This window comes from Oryzias latipes, chromosome 19, assembly GCF_002234675.1.
Source record: "Oryzias latipes chromosome 19, ASM223467v1".
Classification (NCBI taxonomy): Eukaryota; Metazoa; Chordata; class Actinopteri; order Beloniformes; family Adrianichthyidae; genus Oryzias; species Oryzias latipes.
Window position 1 is genome coordinate 13,951,498 of NC_019877.2, and position 23,705 is coordinate 13,975,202.

General features: G+C 37.5%; 1 protein-coding gene across 1 annotated transcript in view; it reads left to right on the forward strand.

The window, feature by feature from the left end:
* Positions 1 to 2,257: 2,257 nt before the first annotated feature.
* LOC101166504 (glutamate receptor ionotropic, NMDA 2C) overlaps positions 2,258 to 23,705 on the forward strand; it is a 75,067-nt gene continuing 53,619 nt past the window's right edge. The window contains exon 1 of the mRNA XM_023949657.1: positions 2,258 to 3,548. The gene's annotated coding sequence lies outside the window, so the exon portion shown is untranslated. The remainder of the gene's footprint in view (positions 3,549 to 23,705) is intronic.

A 23,705-nucleotide genomic window follows, 5' to 3' on the forward strand; every position in this document is an offset into this window, starting at 1 on the left:
ATATCTAACAAAGATTTGATATGTCTGGTATTTTTATTGACTTTTTTTTTGTTTTTCTATTTTTAAAAATTCTTAAAATAAATTAAATCAACTTATCAAAACAATATTTATTAATCAGTTGATAACGATTAGTATTTTTTCCTTAAAAAAGCAACTTAATTCATGAACAATTTACAATAGTATTTATTTAATTGTAAATTGCTGATTTGAAGAACACATTAATTGTTTATTTATATTTAGTTTAAAAGTTATAACAATTGATTATAAAGCTGTTGTGCTATTTTGAAGACAATACAGGTCATTTATAGTTTGAAGTTAACAATTACCCTATGTGTTCAATAATATCATTAATGTAGATCTTAATTGAGGCCATAAATTCATTATTATTTAAGTGGTAAACATTTTTTATTTTGACATTTTTATTTGATATTGTGATTGATTTTATGAAATACTGACAGTACCCGGCAAAATTATGTTTTTCATGTTAATTTCATATCAGGAAAAACCCTAATCGATCATGTTTGCATAGAGATGTAGAATGAGGATTTTGAAGTTAAAAGTTTTTTCAATTTATTTTTTAAAACGTTTTGTTATCATATAACATGTTGTAGGAGACTTCCTTTTCTTTCAAATTTTTTCCAACCTATTTTTTCAACTGCAAATAAATCAGACAATACAAAACAAAAACATGGCAGAGTGACAGCAGAAACAAAAAGCTTTGCATAATCGAAAAGAATCTTTGACATCCTTTGTTATGATAACAACGAGGCAAAATTGGTTTAGAACCTGTTTTTTAAAGCCCAAATTGAGTGAAAAATGTGTTTTAAGATGTTCTTGAAGCATTTTTCCAGCCAGAGGGCCTGAGAGCCGCAGAGAGCATTGATACTTTTAAGAAAAGGCTCAAGACCCATCTTTTTAACCTGGCTTTTAGCTAATTTTTATTTATTATTTATTTATTTTACTACTTTTATTTATTTATTGTTATTTATCTATATGTATTTTCTATTTTTATTTTATTTCTTTATCCATTTTATCTTGTTTTATGAACTTGAACCTGATTTTTAACGTGTTATTTTAATTTACCTTATTTCAATGTTTTATCGTTTTTATCAATATGTTTACTTTTTGATTCTCAATTTTTATTCATTTTTATTTCCGGTGCTTCCTCAGCTGGAACCTCTCCCTCTTGGACGGCTGCTGTTCAGCCGCTGCGGCTCTGGGTGGGGACCTGCATCACCGCTTAGCTGTGGTGGAGCGGTCCCCGCCTGTGATGTTGCATTTGGCCGTCTATGCGGCTGTTCACAGGGGGGGAGGTTCCAATTATTAGCGTTTCCCGCATCATGTTTTTGTGCTCAGCATATGTTTTACAGCCTATTTTTCATTGTCATTTTCCATCAGTTAGAGAGTGGGAGGTGTGAAAGGCGTGGGGGGCTAGGTACGGGGAGGGGGGCCCTATTATTTATTTATTTATTTATTAATGCTTGCTTGTTTTTATATTTTGTTGTTTTAATGTAAAGCACTTTGTGTTATATTTTTATATGAAAAGTGCTTTATAAATAAAGTTTGATTTGATTTGATTTGATTTTTCGTATGGGGGACACCTATAAAGAAAAATCCTCTTCAAATTACATTTATTAATATGTCTTTATTCAAATTTTTGTGAATCAGGGTTTAATTGCAAATTCAAGAGAATTTATTTGTGATGTGGAAAATATGCTCTGCTCCATTCCAACGCTTCCACTTGCAGAAGACCAGATCCATGCACGTCTTTGTTTTCCTCGTCTGAGCTGGAATTTCTATTGCTCGCCATTTTTGTTGCACTGGTAATGTTAGGTTGGGGGGTGTGAGGGCTGTGAGCTAATGGGAGAGCACGTAAACAGAGAGCTCCCAACAACTCAGAGGTTAATTTCTAATCAATACTGCAAAAAAAAAAACTATGTCCTAAATTCAGACACAGGCTTTTCGAAAAAAACAAAAAACTTTTGATAAAAATAAAATAATCATAATGGAAAAGCTTTTTAAACATAAAAAGATGATCGGCGTGATACTTACAGCAAAGGTAAATGTCTGAGCACTAAGAGCTGACTATAAAATCAGCTTTGTAAATTTGTCTAAAAGAAAAAGAAAAAGAAAAAAACAAACAAAAAAGCTCATGTTCTGTTGTCTTATTAATATAAAATTGTGGTTTACAACAGATGGACCATCTGGGGTCCGGAGTGGAATTCGAAACCATCATTGCTGTTTATTTTTGGACCTGTTGAAAAGTGAAGGAACACCATAGAGAGGAGTGACAAAGCCATGAAAAGAGATGATTTTCAGATAAGATGGACACTGACAGGATGAAGGTGAATGTTAATCTGGAAGAAACGGGAGCCAAAAGAGGAGGAGGAGGAAGAGGAGGAGAAGGAGGAGGAGGGGGTTGCACCGAAGTGAGGGAGAGAGAGAGGAGAGGAAGGGAGGCGGGCTAAATCCTCGCACCATTATTATCGGGACTCACATGCAGCCCCTCCTGTGATGGAGTGAGGGGGAATGGAGTTACAGAGGGAGTGGAAAGCAGGATTACTGGTGTGACAGCTCAGGCAGATGAGCGCCAGCGCAGCAGTCAGGGAGAAACTCTGGGAAAAAAAAAATCAAATCAGTGCAACAGGATGAGGACCTGCTAGTGCACAGCCGTCCTGACCCTTCAGACCTGGCCATCTGTCCTGCTGTTTGCTCCCGATGCTTCAACCATCCTCCAACATCTGGATCAGCTTGCATCCATATGGGAAAGAGGCCAAAAAGTCAAAATCTTAAACTTAAATCTTGATTTGGCATTTCTTAGGACCTAAGGACGAGGTATTTCCCCCTGCAGATGCGTACCACCACCAAGGAGGCTGACAGCTGGAGTAAAGGTGTGGAAAACTTTCTCTGGAAGCGTGCGGAGGTGGGTGCAAGACCCCTCAATGTTGGATATTCCTTAATTTTTTATGGATCTGCTGAGTTTTCCAAGCCAGTAGAGGCAAAAAGAATGAGGGAAGACTGACAGGAGAAGCATCTGTGCTGTTCCTATCACCGAGAAGGCATTTGATCACCTTCATTCCTCTCGGTCCTAAGGGTCCAGACTGGGGGGGCTGAGAACTGTAGGTTTTCCAAACCCACTCAAACTGGCTCCTTAACCTTCCCTCTGCGTTCACCCCTTCCCATTCCATTTTGATGGCCTGTCTTCACCTCTGCCACCACTTGTGACAGAACAGAGAGGAAGACGAGGAGGAAAAGGAGCAGACAGTCGGAGGGGATTTTTGTTTTTTTTGGGAGAAGCCGGGCGATCACACACACTTGTCACATTGTGAAGTCTTCCCAGGGAGCGTGCAGACATCCAAAGCTGTTGCAGGCAAACACTCAGAGGCGCAGATAACTCACTCGGTCTAAATGCAGACTCCTACAGGTGCTGAGACGGGAGAGAGGCAAGCGAAAGCAAGTGAAGACAAAGAGGAAAAGATGCCGGGAGGGGAACGGGGGCAAAGGATGGAGCAGCAGGAGTTCAAGTTGGATGACAGCAGAAAGCACAGGCAAGTCTGTCACTGACACCTCCTCCTCTTAAACTCATATGTATGCTTATGATGTCACTTAAATCTGATCCTCTCAGAAATCCACAGGGACAGATCTGGAGACAGAATAAGACGCTCAGGGGGAGCCTGGGTGTAGTCGCAGCGTACGAGCGCAGTCATACTTTCAGTTTTCATAAATGACGAGTTTCCTCGAAAGAAAGCTCCCATCTGCTGCTGACAGAAATGGAGCAGCCAGTTGTTATAGCAGAACAGGGGATACTGTAAAAAAAAAATGCATATTAGCAGTTTGTCTGTTCTCCAATAGTGTAAGCTTACTTAACATGATTCATTTGCTGAGCGTCTATCCATCTGTCGACCCATAATTCCAATATTTAGACCCATTTAACCCCATTCTAACTCAAAAGAGAACCAGGTTACAATCTCCACAGGATGACAGTCATCACAGAGAGACAGACAAACACACAGTTTGGCTTTTTCCAGTTTTCCACTGGTATAAATCATGCAGGGTGTAGAGAACACCCAAAATGATCAAGGAGGAGGCCCCACCCCACCCTTTGAAGAAAAACGTGTTTTTGATATTTTTAACGTGTCCTTACTGCATTTTTCCTCCTGATGGAGGACATAGATGAAGAAAATTAAAGTTAACATCTATTAGTGATTTCTTTAGTGAAATCACAGTGAAACAGAAGCAGATGAAAAGTGCAGTTGGAAAAAACTTGTTATATAAAACCTACAACAGCAAGCCACAAGCTCCATGCTCCGTTCCATTCTGATGCATCCTGACAAACAAATAGATCCATGTACGTCTCTGATTTCCTGTTCTGAGCTGGTATCTGGCTCAAAACTGTACGACTGGATAGCTCTAATATTTGTCCCCATTTTTGTTTGACAGCTAAAGTTAGGTTGGTGTTGAAAGAGTGTGTAAGCAAGTGGGAGAGCATGTTAAACAGATGGATGATGGGAAGTGGGGGTAGGATTTTCTGCCCAGAATTTAGAGGTGAATTACTAATGAACTACTGCCGCTCTGCAGAAACTATGACCTAGAAAACAACACAGTTTTTATTTTGGCATAATCATAATAAAAAGAGCTTTGTAAGTATTCCTTAAGATGCATCAAATCCAGTATCTTTGTTCTGGATGGATCCCAAATACCTCAATCGCCATTATAATTGTTCCACAAAGCTGAGGTTTAAGGACCTCTATGTCTGACAGCAGAACATCATATTTAAACTGCTGCCGTCTCCATGAGTAGTTTTTTATATTTCAGATGAACATACTATTAGTGTGCAACATTGGAGAACATTATCAGGCCAAATGTCAGGGCGAGGATTATCTTCAACCAAAAAGACTTGCCCTCATAAAAATGTCACTGTAAACTCAAAGTTACATAAAATCCTTTAATACATCTGTGATTACAAATAAGGATGATAAAACAATGCAAGTGTCTTATGAAATACTTCAAACGTCAGAGTAATAAAAAGTAAGGAAGCAAAGTAATAAAAACATTTGTATTTATTTTCTTTGAATGGTTTAAAGTTTAAAATAAAACAATGATAATAATTGTCTTTGTATGATGGAGCTGCTTTATCAGATCATGTCAGATAATTTCTCTCAAAAGGATTAAATGTCTTAAAGCCGCACTCCGATCATCTTTTGAGCCGTTCCCAGTGTTTTTTTTTTAATATTGATTAAATAAAAAAAAACTGTGTTGTTTTCTGGGACATAGTTTCTGCAAAAGCAGTTTGTTAGAAATTTACCTCTGAGTTGTGGGCGGGACTGCCCCCCCCCCCCCCCCTTCCCCTCCCCATTGCCAAGAGCTCAAAGCAGGGAGCAACGTCACCTATCAGCTCTTTTTCAAATAGCATTTTTTCCTCTGCTCCTGATTCACAATCATTTGAATAAAGGAATAATCAGAAATGGAATTTTTTAAGCTGAATTTTTATTCATATATGTCCTCCATCATCAGAAAAATGCAACAAGAAGATGTTAAAACACCCAAAACACAATTTTCACTGAAGTGGCTCTTTAATCTAAATTGAGATGCTTTTTTTGTTTTGTTCGCTTCTTAATTTTAGTTTTTATTGACTTCATACTTTTGGCAAACTGCTAGAAATTAATTCTTTTTCATTATTTTTTATTTTATCCTGTCATTTTTTGCTTCATATTTGGACATTTCATTATTCTTATTGCTGTTTTATGCCATTTTAGGAGTTTGAAAATAAAACAACTTAAAATAATTCTCGTTTTGATTAAAACAATTAGGTTTGCATTTGCAGACATACAGTAACTTACATATCTTTGATCCTCTGGCAGTGTTTGTATGGATTTAATCATAGAACAAATCCAGCAGTGTTTATCAGATGCTTTATTTCTGATTTAAAACCTCAAACTATCTATAAGTGGAATATATTTTAAAACCCTGACTTGTTTAAAAATGCAGCCAATGTCTAACAAATAGCCCAAATAAATATGAATGTTCTCAAAATATTTATGTATCATATAAAATATCAATTTATTGCACAGATTTGCTGCTGTAGATTCAGACTTTTTGCTCCGTAATTATTACGTTGGTAACCAGATTTACAAAAAAAAAAAAAAGTATACCGTACACTTTTAGAGCAATAGTTTGTTGTTTTAAGATGTTTCAAATGTCAAACTCTGCCATGTTTATGTCAGTAAGCAGTGATTGGTCAGAGTCTGTATCGCAGAAAAATGGCGACTACATTGAGCTCATTTGGTTGGTCTGAGTCAGTCCAAGAGGACCTGGCTGCAGACAACAAAGTTCAGTACCGATACTTCTCGACTGGAACCAGAAGTTCCCCCACTTTGCTTGAAATTTTTTTACTGGTGACCCAAACAGTTACAGTTATTAGTTTATTAAACTTTAATAAAAGTTTTTTCTACAATTCTAAATACTTTTGGGTTACGGTTAAGATTAGGGATAGAATAGTTTGTATAATTTTCGCTTCCAGCTAATTATTTAAGGCGCCATCTTGAAAGATGGTATGATGCATATGATTGGACTGTTTACAACTTCAATAGCTGGGAGTTTTTTTTTTTTTAAATCACAAATACAATCACATTGTTTAGTTCTCAATAGAAGTCTTTGGGATTTTGGGCTCCTTCAACCAACTCCTCCCCTTTGGAGCCCAAAGGGGAGGAGTCACTCAGTCCATTTCTTTCATACAGTCAACGGTTTTAATTGAAGATGCTGTTGCTGTGCATCATTTTGTTAACCAGCTTGAGTTGTATTTCTAGATTAGAAGGTTAAAATACACATTAAACACAAAGTCTTGCCACAATTTGAGTTATAACATAATCCTGGTCAGTGGAGTAGATCTTTCATCCTTCCCTACATATGAATAACAATTAACAGTGACATCAACGTGCTTTTGCTTCTGAAGTAAAAGGAACTCTAATCTACAGCCATTTTTCTATCAGCCATGTTTGATTAAGATAAGCTGACATAAAGCTTTAACATTCCCACATTCACATTCAGCTCATATTAAGGCTCTACATCTAAATTAATCTCCCAGTATGGATGAATGTGTCACGCTTAACCCCAGATCTTATTGTGAAGCGTATCACACAGGGGGGCTGCCACATGAATTTATCATAATTAAGAATGTAACTGTTGCCCCCCCCCCCCCCCCCCCCCCATCCCCACCCAAAATCTCTCAGGGGGGTTTCTGCTCTCACACCTAAAGATTTGACAGCTTTACAGGAAATCGTTTCAGACCAGACGTATCGTCTGAGATGACTGACGCTGACAAGGTGAGGAGACTTTTAAATTGGCTCAGCTTCCATCAGACATGCTGGCATCAAAGTTTCAGAATCTGCAGATCTTTGTCCACATCTGTTTAAAAAAAAACATGTTGACAAAAAAAAAAAAACTGAACCTATAGAAATGCATAGAAAAAGGTCCTGTTAGGATATAGGCTCATGTATTGTTGACTTCTCAATTTCAACAAGGAGAGCTATCAGGAATGCAAATAAAGATTTCTTTGTGTTACAGACAAATGAGCATGAAAGACATCCATCATCTCCAGTGATCAGGCCGATTACATTTTGTGTGCTTGAGATGAACACAGCGAAACCACAAAGTCTCACCAAGTATTTTTGTCTGGTTTAAAAATATTTTCGTTTAAATGTAACAACTCTTTTTAAGACAAAAAAATCTTGAATATCTTGTTAGGTCATAACTTCTCTGTAACCATCTCTGAAAAACATCGTATTGTAGTTTAAATCTCTAATGAAACAAGTTTTTTTTAAACTTTACTTTAATACTTTTAAACCAAAGTTTAATTTGTGATGGTGAGTGGTCTGGTTTTAAGAAAAATTATTTATTTCAGACAAGTGAAAATGTATAAAGAACAACAGACTTGATTTAGGGAAACTTAATTTGACTCATATCACAGTAGAAACACATTTTTAACAACAGGACGCAGATGTTTCAAGATAAATATACATTTACAATAATAATAAAAATTTTCTAAAGAAAATTATCTTAAAATGTATATTTTTAGTCTTTAAAATGATTATATTTTAGATGCAAGGATAGTTGCATATATTTGGGGAAGAAGTGAATAAATACAGCAACTTTAAAGATACAAAATCTTTTTTTGAAGTCATAAATGCTTAATTTAGAATATTTCCCCTACCAGAACAATATACCTAAACATGAGAGTTTTTGGCTTATTTCACAATTTAATTTGGCTTTAAAGGACAGGACATCACTATTTGTTTTCAGATGGAGACATCTTTAGTTCCAGTGGGACATTTTTATTCACTTAAAGCCAGATAAAATATCTTGTGGACATTTTTCCTAGTGATTAACAGATTTATAAACCCAGAGCCTAGACGCTGATGGTGTTTAGAACATGCCGAAGCATCGCTGCAGGTGGAAAACGGGGTGGAGGAGGACCAGCCAACTGTTTAAAATGCAGAAAAAGACAACCATTCATGAATTTGAATGCGAAAACATGATTGGGACTGGTTGAGAATGAAGCTATTTGGCTCAAAGTGAAAGCGTAATTGATAATGGCGTGTAAAGTGACGTCCGAAAGTGAATGAGTGAATGTCTGTAAGTTCCAAAGCTCCACTGGTAAAATGTGAATTCATATTTTCAAGCTTTGAGTTATGGTGGTGTATAGTGACACTGAAATTTCACTTTTCTATACCTTCACACAATCGTTGCTGAAGCTGTAATTGTTTAAAAGCCGTTAACCCGTGTGCTATCCTAGGCACTTTAACATTGGGAGTGGGGTCATCTAGACCCACTAGACAGTGCGCTGAACCTTTTTTCTTCAATGATTTGTGATTTTCACTGGTGTCCATGGATTACATGAAATCTTTCCACCTTTATCCACCTTTGTCATGGTAGGAAGAACATCTCAATGTAAGGGTGGGGTCATCTAAGATAGCACAAGGGTTAAGGCAAATCCACAAAAAATTATGATGATAAAATTCATTTGCATCGTGGTTAAAATACCAAAAATATAACATTTTTAAATGTTTACATTAATAAAAAAATAACAGAAGCTGCAGCTACTTGTTGCACAGATAATTCTGTAGGAGATTGGATTAGCGCCAAGTTAAAATTGAGTTCCACCATTGAATGTTAAGGGGAAGCTTTACATGTGTGCACATGCATGTAATCAGCTCTTTAAGGGTTTAAAAAAACCAAGTCCCACCTTTTTAAATGCTAAATAGACGGTTAGATTTTGGTTAGGATGGAGCTGCAGACCTCCATCCACTGACAGGTCACAGAAATATCCCCACTGCTGAGTAAAGAGGAGCTAAATGTGTGAGATTACTCACACAAGCTTGGTTATCATGAACTGTGTCATCATAACCTCATCTGAACTGTACCACTTTATGGAAATATGGCTTTAGAATACTAAGACATGAGTGAAACTTGTGGATTGAAGATGGTAAGATTAGTTTGAGTACCAGCAGCAGAACAGCTGCAGAAGGGTCATCGTGGGATTTGCCTGACTTCAAGTCTGCTGAAATGGGCTCTGGAGGCTCTTGATGATTGTCACAGTATCGTTCTTCAAATATGTTGATGGGAGGATGGAAACATTTCATAATACAAGCCCACCAACAAAAGCTTCCTCTTGAGCTCTCTTGGTTGATTTTATACAATTTTCTTAACCCTTGCTGCTTGTTGCCTCTCAAAATCCTTGAGAAAACATCACAGATAAGTTGTCAAATCTCAGCTAGATCATTGGAGACTTGATTGTTTTCTCAAACAACGCTGTAAGGTTGGGTCATGGGACACTAACAGATCCTTTCCTAATGTTTATTTAACTCAGTGTTTTTCAACCAGTGTGGGAGATGGTCAGGTGTCAGACCATGGAACAAGTGAATAAAACAATGAAGCTAAGAGAGGTGAGTCCATCTGCGATCTGTAGCAGTTTTCGCACTACATCTCCCATGATGCATCGGGTTAAAGTTACAGCGTCTCAGCGTATAATAAGTCTTCCCTGTTAAACGTCTTGAAACCACAACAAACACACATAAATAGTTTTTAAATCTTCTTGATGAAATCAGAGGTCAACAGTTTAGTTCTCCTTCAAGGTTTGTGTTTGTTAACAGCTAAACATCCCAGAGTTTGGTCCAAGTCATCTTTCTAACTGAAACACTTCTAATAATGTCTGGATTATTTTATATGTTAAACATTAGAAGAAGTAATAACATTTAAGAAACAGGATTAAGGTGAAGTGGTCAACAGAAAAAATTAAATTAAATTGAAACAATTTAATAATCTAAAAAGAAATAAAACATTTTTGTTAAAGTTTTTAAAGACTTCATTTTTGACTAAGAAAAGAAAAAACCTAATAAAAGTTCAACATGTTCACTTTTTGTGTAATTACAAAAAACATAAATTTAATTTTAGTTTTTTGTGTAAAATGTATCAAACATATTGTGATCATATAATTGTTCAAAAATTACAGTTTGATTTGATTTGAAATGGTTTATTTCAAGCAATCAAATACAAATGATACACAAAAGCAATATAATCATCAGTTATACATTCATACAGTAACTAATGAAACTTAGGATAATTGGGCATATTAATATATATTGCTTGAAAGGGAGTGGAAGGAAGCGAACTTATATAATCCCACCCCGTTATACTATAACCATTTTATAACATGCTTTATCAATATCCAGTTCATAACTTTTATCAGACAGAATTAAGAATCGTAAAGTATCAATAAAGCACATGACGAAGATGAATTACTTAAATTATTATGTAAAAATAACTATTTCAGAAATCAACATTGCAAATGCAGATCAGTTATATATAATATATGCAGATTATGTTACTTATAAAAGTCATTCATATGAATGAAACAGAGACATATGAGTTACCTTAGCACCTACATTGAAAAAACAAATAAATAAATAAATCACTATTTAGAAAGAATATATTTGGTTTTTGTGAGGTTACACAAAATTGCATTTTATAAAAATTTTTAAAATTGCAAATTATTACTAAAAATTAACTTAACTTTTAAAACATCTTTTAGAAAAAACAGCTGCAACTTCCAGCTGTCAAACAAGGAGTTTCTCCTTTTTTAAATTTTTGGATGCTGGTGTGCTGCGGGATTTTTGTCAAGGATAAAGTGTGCCTTGGCTCAAAAAAGGTTGAAAAACATGGATTTAACTATTGCTTGTCGTGTCCCTTTTGGATGTTTAATTTTGGAACAGAACAATCATCTCAGAGAGTTATATAAAAAAAAATGAATTTCTGCTCTGCGACAGACTGTTGACCTGTCCCACCCTTTGCCCAACACTGGTTAGGATAGGCTCCAGCAACTCCAGTACACTGAATAGGATTAAGAGAGATATGGATGAAGAAAATGAATTTCTTGTGGATGGACTCATTTATCAATTTCTCAGAGGCCAAATTGTGGGAAAATCTGCTGCTATTTGCTCGAACAGTAAAACACGCTGGGGTTTTGTCTTTCGACAGCTGTCTTTAGTAGCCTGGACCAGTGCAGAATTATAATTAGTGTTTATCTCTCCATAGAACGAACTCCGATTTGTGCAAATGCAGATGCAGCCTCGTCTCTGAGTCTCCACTGGAGTGCATTTCTCGTGGAGGAGTTGCACTTTATCTGGAAATCTCCATAATAATAGAAAACCAGGGAGTGAGGAGTGTTCCTCTGCCACATTGTCTGTCTGTGTTGGAAACAACTGCCCAGTACCTTTGTGGAGCACATTTGCAGCTTTTTTTAACAAACAATCTGGCAATCTGGTGTTTTAAAACACTGATTTAAAGAAATTCAAACTTTTAAAAAAAAAAAGCAGAGGTCTCATGTATAATTTGAATGTCTCGTGTTACGGCTGTCCTGTTGCTGTCAATCTGGAGCAGAGTCCTATTTCCTGACCATCATCATCTCCACTACACACATACAAACACACATGCTGCTTGTCTATGGCCCCATTATGCTGGCTTCTTCTGAGATGACACTGTGAACTGAATGCTTGACCCAAACTTGTGTCAGAGAATTCATACAGAGAGGATTTGTCGTTTCTCTTACCTGCAGTTTTTTTTGGCAGTTTTTCTCCATATTATATTGCATTTCACATACAATCTCAATATTTGTCGTAGATTATGGTTTTATTTTGTAACTTGGTATCCTTGACTGACTGATAGAGTTGAACAGAGACTGCATGTTCATCAGCATCAAAAACTGAGGAAAGCATGCTTTGCACCAAATCATAGCTCACGTGGCTAATTTCCATCTTTATGCCCTCACATTTAACAGTTCAGAACATAAATGTAGATAAATGTAGTTAAATTAGATAATAAAAATATTATATTTGTGTTAATTTTTGTGCTTTTTTCACAGTTCTTTACATTGATGCAACTATTAGGACTTCAAAAATGAGTTGAAGTGATTGACAACACAACATTAAACACCTATATTCCTCTCAGTTATCATGTTATGTACACACTGGGCATGTGGTGCAGTTCAAGAATGTGCATTCTTTTAGCCCACAATGTTCACACAAGACCAGGGGTGGGCATTTATTTTCTACCTCCCGGGCCACATTGGGTTCTAAAATTCGATTGAACGACCTGAACACGAGCAGATGCATGGAGTGAAAATGATATAACATGGAATGTAGATGAAAACATTTGGATTTAAAATTATATTCTAAAACAGAATATTCTAGAGTTTTTAGTTTAAAACTTTTGTTGCTATTTTAGATCTCTTTTTTATTGTGAAGCCCTTTGGTACCTTCAAGAAGTTGTAAAGTGCTATTTTGAATAAGGTTTAAATTCATTCATGATCCTTTTAATAAAATCAATAACATTATTTATGAAATAAAACAATGACCAAATAACACTCTATGATTTTCAAAGACAAAACTTCAGGAAAAATATACTGATCCCGTCATAATTCCGCAGAGACTTTGTGCTCATCATACGTCTCACGTTTTGCGCTGTTGTGCTGTGTCCTGCACGTCTGTTTCTCATCCAGTAATGATGAAAAAGTAAATGTCTACGTCTTCTGCTGCAGCTACGCATATATCTGCGTTACCTTTTCACCAGTACAGAGTTCCCTCATTTATGGCAGGAGTTACGTTCTAAAAGTAACCCATGATCGGTGAAATCCACGGAGTCTGATTACAGGCAGTAAAACGCCTCACTGCCTAAATACACTTTTCTCACACAGACATGATCATTTTCACACTTTTCTCTTTTTTAAATTCTCAAACTTTTATAGAAATCTGGTCCAGAATCTTAGAATGAAAACAAAGATGTGTTCGATCAAAGATTTCTGATCTGAAGAGCGCGTTTCTGTACAGCAGACACGGAGGATATTGACTGACAAGGTCTCCAGCCAATCAGGACACAGAACAGGGTGTGCTTTTTAAAACAAAGCAGTTCGTTTCCCCCGATAATCTGGAGCAAGTTTCAGTCTAAATACATCCGCGTCTGGGAACAGGAAAGGCTCTTTGACCCATTTTTTTAGGTGGTCTTGGTTCATTTTCAATCGGACTGAGCTTCGGTTCACTCTGAGATTCCCCAGTCTGAATACAATTCCTCCTCAGTGCAGAACAACTGGACCAAAACGGCTACCATGGCTGAAGTAAACAGAGCAGAAATGCAGCAACAAATGAGCCACGGACAAATATTAAGTGAAGATTGTTGTGTTATCAAACAGTAAAAAACAACTGTACTTGTTAGAACGTTTATTTTAACACAGCTGAAAATGTGTTTTACGTGCATTTCTGTGTCTCTTAAGCGGCACGAATTGCTGTGATGTCACCCTAAAAGCTACCCTGTAGTTTCCTTAACAGAATTCTCTTAAAAACAATGCCATAAAACCACAACGATGAGACACAGAAACTCATTGAAATGGGATTGGATGAATTGAGGCTCATTAAAACAACTTAACGTAATGCACATTGCTTCTCACACTGTTTTCCTGAGAATCTTTATGTCGTAAACACTTAGCAGCATACCTTCATACCCAATGTCTCCTCATCACTGCAGTTGCTTGCATCCTCTTAGTTAATGCACACACGGCCCGTCTCCTTGCCAGTAACCGCCTTGTAGGATGCCTCCGCTGTACCAAAGTAACAAGTAAAAAGTGTTGTTCCCCATGTACAAAACTGGTAATCGAAGTATAAAGTTTTAATAACTTAACTGTCCCAATAAGGATTGTAGGATTGTAGTTCCTGGCCAATGACCAAGATCTTTAGTCACCTGGTTTTGTTCACAAGATTTGGTCCGTAACAGAATGGTCCACTTGATGCCAGTCTGAATACAGACCAAACGCAAGGTGTTGGGACTCGATCTACAACAAAAGATTTTTCCAGTCTGAATACACCCTAAATTGCAAAATGTTTCCAAATACAAAATGAGTATTCTGCAAACAACCAAACCAGGATGTTTACCTATTTTTATTCTGGTGAGGAAAGGATGAAATGCATTTTTTTCAACTTCTGGAAAAAAAAAGAAGCAGCTTGAAGCTTTTTGTCTTCATTTAATCTTTATCTGTGTGAGAGCAGTTTGTTTCTTGCGACATACAGTAATCACAGCTGCTCCTTAGATTCACCTTAGGTGTAGTTCACATTTCTCTGTTTTAATAAAACGAGGTTGAATACATTTGGTTTTCACTGTGTATTCACTTTGAGACAACGGTAAGGAATCTGTTTAACCCTTGTGCTATCTTAGATGACCCCACCCTTACATTGACGTGTTATCCCTACCATGACAAAGGTGGATAAAGGTGGAAATTCTTCATCTAATCCATGGACACCAGTGAAGATCACAAATCATTGAAGAAAAAAGGTTCAGCGCACTGTCTAGTGGGTCTAGATGACCCAACTCCCAATGTTGACGTAGGATACCACAAGGGTTAAAAGGTAGAGTACCACGTCTCAAAAATTTGCTTTTGTCACTGTTGTATTCAACAGTAGTTGTATTGAGCAGTTTGCCTTACTGGTGGAAGTCCATTGATCTGAGTGCTTCATGCTACACAATGAAAGACAAATAAGAGCTTTCATTGGAAGGAAGAGCCTTTAACAAACACTTTCATTAAACAGTCCTTTGCAATTAGCTACCTGCTCCAAAATGTCCTGTTCATCTTGCACATTGACTCAGTGGCCAAATACAATGCAAACTACATCACTCAAAATAATATTGGTTCAGCCTTTATAGAAATTGGTAGAACCAAACATTACTAGATTAAAAAAAAACAATAAATAAATAAATAACTAAAACATAAAACTGAAAGATAGTCTTGTCTTATTTGTGACCTTCCGATAACATTAACTCCTGTAATTCAAACTTTAAATGTATCAATAAAGTCAAATGAAGCCATGACATTCAGTCAATGTTAGGATTAGCCATTGATATGTCAGCAACATTGAAATGTGTTGAAGCGCTGACACACATTCAACCAAGTGTTGCTTTGAATCAAAGCTGGCCAGTGCTGTTCATTAGCAGCTTGTCTCTGATGGCCACCGACTTGATTTCATTCTATCTAGCAGTGTATGCATGTGAACACCTTTTTTAATTAAGATTTATTTTTTTGTAAACACCCACCCAACCTTTATCGGAGCTTCAAAGGTATTGATCTAGTCATCTTTGATCCGTTAAAGAAGCCTAATCCATTTTGAGCTGTGATTTTTTGAGAAAATCAGCATCAGAACTAAAATCATGGTAGTGACCTTTTGTGTTCTGTAGCTTGTCTGCATTCTATTGTGTACTGTATCTATAATTTTACTTTTTTTTTAAGCTCATCTGGATATTCTGTATGTTATTTGTTCAAAGGAACAGATTGAGAAAACGATTTTTTGTATTTTATGATCACCGGTATTTTTGGGATTTTACACTTAAAGCTGAAAAAAGGTTATGATGAAAAAAGGACAAAAGATTCCAAATCTTTTTAACCAAGACAGCCAGAGAAAGAGCCTCATAAATCATACACACGCTTACACATGTGGCGGAAGTAATTACGACTCCTGACTATTTAGAGCAAAGAGGTTACATCACAGTAGAGCAACAAAGTGCACGGAGGAATTAGGTCAGGAAGGATGCATCATAAACTCTCAAGTTAACACATGTAATAATAATAGTAACCAGGGTAACAGCTAAATCTTCTTTCTCTTTCGGCTTTTCCCATCAGGGGTCGCCACAGCGAATCATCCTTTTCCACCTCACTCTATCATGAACATCTTCTACCCTAACGTTAGCCAACTTCATGTCCTCTGTTAAGACATCCATATATCTCCTCTTTGGCCGTCCTCTTGCCCTCCGGCCAGGCAGCTCCATCTCCAACATCCTTCTACCAATATATCCACTATCCCTCCTCTGAACATGTCCAAACCATCTCAGTCTGGCTTCTCTGACTTTGTCGCTAACACAGGCAACGTGAGCCGTCCCTCTGATGTACTCGTTCCTTATCCTGTCTAACCTGGTCACTCCTAAGGAGAACCTCAACATCTTCATCTCCGCTACCTCCATCTCAGCCTCTTGTCTCTGTCTCACTGCTACCGTCTCTAACCCATAGAGCAGAGCTGGTCTCACCACTGTCTTGTACACCTTTCCTTTGAGTCTTGCTGGCACTCTTCTGTCACACAACACTCCTGACACTTTCCTCCAACCGCTCCAACCTGCCTGCACTCGCCTCTTCACCTCTTTTCCACAATCCCCATCACACTGAACTGTTGACCCCAAGTACTTAAACTCCTGCACCTTCTTCACCTCAGTCCCCTGTAACCTAACGCTTCTACCTTGATCCCTCTCGTTCAGACACATGTATTCTGTCTTACTACGACTGACCTTCATACCTCTTCTTTCCAGAGCAAACCTCCACCTCTCTAGCTGTTCCTCCACCTGCTCTCTACTCTCACTGCAAATTACAATGTCATCCGCAAACATCATTGTCCAGGGAGATTCCTGTCTTACCTCGTCTGTCAGCCTGTCCATCAGCATAGCAAACAAAAAAGGACTCAAAGCTGATCCTTGGTGTAGTCCCACCTCCACCTTGAACTCCTCTGTCTGACCTACAGCACATCTCACCACCGTCATACTTCTCTCATACATGTCCTGAACTACTCTGACATACTTCTCTGCCACTCCAGACGACCTCATACAGTACCACAGCTCCTCCCTCGGCACCCTGTCATACGCCTTCTCTAAATCTACGAACACACAATGCAGCTCCTTCTGACCTTCTCTGTACTTTTCCATCAACATTCTCAAAGCAAAAATGGCATCAGTGGTGCTCTTACGGGGCATGAAACCATACTGCTGCTCACAAATCTCCACCTTCTTCCTAAGCCTGGCTTCCACTACTCTTTCCCACAGCTTCATTGTGTGGCTCATCAACTTTATTCCTCTATAGTTGCTGCAGTTCTGCATGTCACCCTTGTTCTTAAAGATCGGGACCAGAACGCTTCTCCTCCATTCCTCAGGCATCTTCTCACTCTCTAAAATCCTATTGAACAACCTTGTTAGAAATTCCACTGCTGTCTCTCCTAAGCACTTCCATACCTCCACAGGTACGTCATCAGGACCAACGGCCTTTCCGCTCTTCATCCTTTTCAGAGCCTTCCTAACCTCATCCTTTCCAATCTCTGCTACTTCCTGCTCCACAACAACCACATCTTCCTCCCTTCTTTCCCTGTCATTTTCCTCGTTCATCAGCTCCTCAAAATACTCCTTCCATCTTTTCTGTACACTCTCTTGGGTTGTTAGCACCTTTCCATCTCTGTCCTTAATCGCCCTTATCTGTTGCACGTCCTTCCCATCTCTGTCTCTCTGTCTGGCTAGCCTGTACAAGTCCTTCTCTCCTTCCTTTGTGTCTAACCTGTCATAAAGCTCATCGTAAGCTTTCTGTTTGGCCTTTGCCACCTCTCTCTTCACTCTACGCTGCGCTTCCTTGTACTCCTGTCTACCTTCCTCAGTCCTTTCTACATCCCACTTCCTTTTAGCCAGCCTCTTCCTCTGGACGCATTCCTGTACTTCCTCATTCCACCACCAAGTCTCTTTACCGTCTTTCCTCTTTCCAGATGACACACCTAGCACCTTCCTACCTGTTTCCCTGATAATCTCTGCTGTAGTTTCCCAGTCATCTGGAAGTTCATCCTGACCACCCAGGACCTGCCTCGACTTCTGCCTAAATTCCTCACAAGTTTCTTCATTCTGTAGCTTCCACCACTTGGTCTTCTTTTCTGTTTTCCCTATCTTCTTCTTCCTGACCTCCAGAGTCATCTTACACACCACCATGCGGTGCTGTCTGGCTACACTCTCTCCTACCACCACTTTGCAGTCATTAACCTCTCTCAAATGACCTCGTCTACATAGGATGTAGTCCACCTGAGTACTCCTACCTCCACTTCTGTATGTCACTCTATGTTCCTCTCTCTTCTGGAAGTAAGTGTTGACTACAGCCATTTCCATCCTCTTCGCAAAGTCCACCACCATCTGTCCCTCCAGATTCCTTTCCTTCACACCAAACCTGCCCATCACCTCCTCATCACCTCTGTTGCCCTCACCAACATGCCCATTAAAGTCTGCTCCAATAACAACTCTCTCTCCTCTGGGAAAACTCTCTATGACCTCATCCAACTCACTCCAGAATCTCTCCTTCACTTCTAACTCACAGCCAACCTGTGGCGCATACCCACTGACTACATTCACCATCACCCCTTCAATTTCTAACTTTAGGCTCATCATCCTGTCTGAGACTCTTTTCACCTCTAGAACACTGTTTACAAACTCCCCCTTCAGAATCACTCCTACCCCGTTTCTCTTCCTATCAACACCATGATAGAAAAGTTTGTATCCTCCTCCAATACTACGTGCCTTGCTGCCCTTCCACCTTGTCTCCTGCACACACAGTACATCTACCTTCCTTCTCTCCATCATGTCTGCCAGCTCTCTGCCTTTCCCTGTCATTGTGCCAACGTTAAGAGTCCCTATTCTCAAACCTATGTTCCTGCCTTTTCCCTTCTCTCTCTGGCAACGGACCCTTCTGCCTCCCCTCTTTCTTCGACCAACAGTAGTCAAATTTCCACCGACACCCTGTAGGTTAACAGCATCGGTGGCGGTCGTTGTTAACCCGGGCCTCGACCGATCCGGTATGTCTAAAGTGTTGTGGATGATTCGCATGGTTATTTTGGCAATTTTTACGCCGGATGCCCTTCCTGACGCAACCCTCTCTATTTATCCGGGCTTGGGACCGGCACAGAAGTTACTGGCTTGCAACCCCTGTGGCTAGATTAACCAGGGTAACAGCTAAATGACAAAGGTAAACAAACAGGGGTTCTGTAGTATTGGAGGCCATATTTACAATTTTTTTAGACTGTGTAAGGAAAAGTGTGCCCTAACAAAGAATGCTCTATTTAAGTTAACTACAAGCATACTTCATCTATACTAAAAAAAAAGGTAGTATAATTGAAATTTACGTCTACTATTTATAAATTGTAATCTTAAAATTTTCCAATTTAGTTTGAAGAAGAATTCAGTTAGTATACTACCTACACATACATGGTTAAAAGTATGCTTGCTATACTTATAATTAAGTATAGCAAATGTACTTCAAATGTACTACTTGAAGTTTATTATTAACTAAATTTGAGTCAGTATACTTTACAAAATAAACTTCAAATGTACTACTCTTTGCTAAGGGTTGGATCATGCAGGAGCACTTCTGAAAGTCTTCACTCTCCTGGGCCACTTTGTAAAATACACTGATTCTGTCTAATTACAGCAACTGTGATTCTATTTTTTATACAGTATATGTATTTACCGTACGAGGGAGATCAGTCAACCTGAAACAGTTGGAGGTTTGGTTAGCGTTCTGCTCGCACAAAAGTGTTCCTGAGCAGGACATCGAACCATACATTTTTCCTGGCGGTTTAAATTTTCCTTACATGGAAGCAAGGCACTATATAAGTAGACCCCATTTACCATCTTGCCATTATTTCTTTAATCTTAGGTTTAAATTAAGAGAAAGTTCAGTTCATCACTTAGGTCAGGGGTCTGCAACCTGAGGCTCACGAGCCACATGTGGCTTTTTTTTTAATCAATTTGGGCTCTATGGCTTTGAAAAGAAAATGTCAATTTAAATACAATAATGGGTTTGTACCTAGTAGTTTGGTTAAGGATAATCATAAAGCTCATATTTTGATCTTCTGCTGCACAACAGTGTGTAGTTGCTGTTCAGAGGCACAGTTCCTAAAGTGTATAAGTGCATTCACGTGTTAAAAAAAATCTGCATTCTTCTATCGTGTTAAGTTTATATTCAGTAGTAAAAAGAGAAAAAGGCACATCAAAGTCATGATGATAGAAACAGAATTGTTGACTAAATTTTTACTTCAAGTAAATCTGCTGCAGCAAGAGGATCACTGGGTGTATTTTATTTTGAAAGGAACTTCTTTGTGCTGCTGTCTAAAGGGAAATAAATTAAGGTACAATTGTTCCACATGGAAGAATATAACACTGGTATTACAACATTATTGTAAATACTTAAAAGCTACATTTTTTAAACGAATGGCTTTATGAACACATAAACATAAGGGTATTTATGTAATGTGTATTTAGTAACGTGTGATGGTTCTAATGTTTAGGCCACCCTTTGATGAAAAAAAATCATTTTGCTTTAATAAAATTGAAAAAAGCAACATTACAAAAGAAAGAAAGAAAAGGCAACCTTGCCGTACCAATGCTTGACTGTCACTTAGCATAAAGGATTTTGAATAAAACAAATGAGTCCTCTATAAAAAGCAAGACTTGAAAAGCATTTAATTTTAGAGTAATTCATTTTTTCCACTGAGAAAAAAACAACAGCAAATGCAAAACAATGAAACACAGAGTGTCACTTAAAGAAAGCCTTGTAAACATGAGACTGTAATGTTTTGTGAGACTATGTTGATGAAGTTACATGTAAATAAGCAATTTATGTATTTGTTCTAAACGTTTTTTTTTGTTTAGGTTATAAAGGAATTAAAGTGACCGAAGTCTTCAATTTAATCTTTTTTTTTTTTTTTTACTTTGTTTATGTCTTGTTTTTAAGAGTTTTAATTCCCCCATCTCTACATGTTAGAGTCCTTTTAACGATGATTATGCTGTTATTTTAGCCAAAAATAGGTATAGTTTTCAAGGATTTAGTCTCTGCCCCCCCATACTTCCCTGTTGCTGAAAGCTCGGAGCAGGGAGCTTGTGGCACACCCAACTTATTTTTTACGACATTTATTTTGTCTGCTCCTGATTTAAAACAATTTCAATCAAGAAACACCGCCAATTTGTGCTTATTTAAAAAAAAAAAACAAAATCCTCCATTACCAAAAGGCCAAACGAACATGTTAATAAAACCAAAAAATGGTTTCTCTTTGGAGTTGGTCATCTTTGGGCAAGGAACTTAATCTAAATCTTAAACTAAATCTATCCTTATTAGGACCCAAGTGTACGGAGCCCCCTAAATGGCCATTGAAGAAAATAAAAAATTGAAGTAAAAAAAAAATTTGAATTAGAAAATAAAATAAAATAACGGGTGCGCACCAGTTAGTACACTGACCAAAAATATAAACGCAACACTTTTGTTATTGCTCCCATTTTTTATGGTATGAACTCAAAGATGTGAAACATTTTCCACATACACAAAATAACCAGTCTTGTTGCCAGTCTAGGGCACACCTGCTGATCATGCTGTCTAATCAGCATCTTGATATGTCACACTTGTAAGGTGGGATGGATTGTCTTGGCAAAGGACAAGTGCTCACTATCACAGACTTATACAGATTTGTGAACAATATTTCAGAGAACTGGTTATTTTGTGTATGTGGAAAATGTTTCACATCTTTGATTTCATACCATAAAAAATGTGAGCAATAACAAAAGTGTTGCGTTTATATTTTTGGTCAGTGTATCTACGGCAGAGTTTTAGGGTCAGTTTACAAAAAAAGTCTTTAAATTACGACTTGTAAACCTTGTGCTATCCTAGGCACTTTACCATTGGGAGTTGGGTCATCTAGACCCACTAGACAGTGCGATGAACCTTTTTTCTTCAATGATTTGTGATCTTCACAGGTGTCCATGGATTACATGAAATCTTTCCACCTTTATCCACCTTTGTCATGGTAGGAATAACACGTCAAAGTAAGGTTGGGGTCATCTAAGATAGCACAAGGGTTAAGTCGTAAATTTACGAGAAAGAAAGTCATAACGGTTAAATTACAAGATTTTAATTCATGAATTTGCGGGTTTTTATCTTGTAAAGTTACGAGATAAAACTCATAAATATACGACTTAAAATCTCGTAAAATTACGAGAAAAAAGTTATAGATTAACGAGGACAAAACACCAAAGTTGTCTGTTTATCGGAGCCTAGCTTGAAGATGAAATATGTGGAGCCTTTTGTGAAGCTTTATTTCCTGAAAGGTTTAAAAAACAAAGAGATTTTGAACATTTTAGCGACTCAAAATCAGATTATTTTCAGTGGAGCCGGCTTTCGCTGTCAGTAAAGCGGAATTTTATATGTAAAATTAGGGGCTCAGAGACACGTTTGGGTGTAGAAAACGGCTGCAGCCTTTATTTTCCTTTTCATTTACATAACCTGAAGTTCATTTGTCACCTTACGTCATGAACCTGTCATCCGAACACCAATGTGGAAGTAAACAGTATTATATACGCCCCCTCCTCCAGATGAAACGTCCCGTTTCAACATAAATCAATAAAGAGGAATTAAATTAATTGCTAATATAATTATTAAATTATATTAGCATTAGAACGTTGCCAAATGCCAAAAGTGCTCCTTCTAAGACGGAAGCATCACACAAACGTAGAGATCTTGTCTTTAATGGAGGAAGAAAGGATTGAAGTGGACAGCTGCAGGGATACCGATGTCTTCATCAAGGGGCTGCAGAGATCCTGCAAACCACCCATCAATAAATAAAACATTAATAAATCGTAAATCAAACAAATAAGCTTCCAAACATTTGGAACATTAATAAACCTTCAGTTTACCTGTTCAATTGAGTTACGTTGGTCTGCTCTGCTGCTGCGCGGCGTTCACTTGCTGCTCTGTATGCTCAACTTCAATCTTGAGTTTTTTTCTCATAAATGTACGAGATTTTTTTCTCGTAAATTTACGAGTTAAAATCTCGTAATTGGACTTTTGTGGTGGCCCTAAAACTCCATTGTAAGAATTGAGTGCGCACCTGTTAGTTTTTTTTATTTATTTATTTTTTATTTTTTACCAGTTACTAACAGCCATTAATACAAATACCAAATGGCTTTGGTCAGTCATAAGAATCCAAATGCTAAATATAATTTGGCATTTGCAGCCCATTTTGAACGCGCTTTGCATGCATCCACCGATATCAATAGAGTTTACTCTATCATCTTTTTTCGCACCAGTTACTTTTTTTTTTTACTACAAATTTTTTTTTACTAATTTCTTTTGTTTTTTACTTATATTTTTTGTTTTTTAACTTCAAAATTATTTTTTCTTCAATGGCCCGTTAGTGGTTCCGTACAATTGTACTGTGAATGTAATTTTTTTTAACACAAAGCTGACACTTAAAATATACATCAGTGTGAATATTGCCTTTATTCAAACTAAACCCAAATTTACATCAAAATCATTAAAACTGCACCTTTAATTTATCACTACT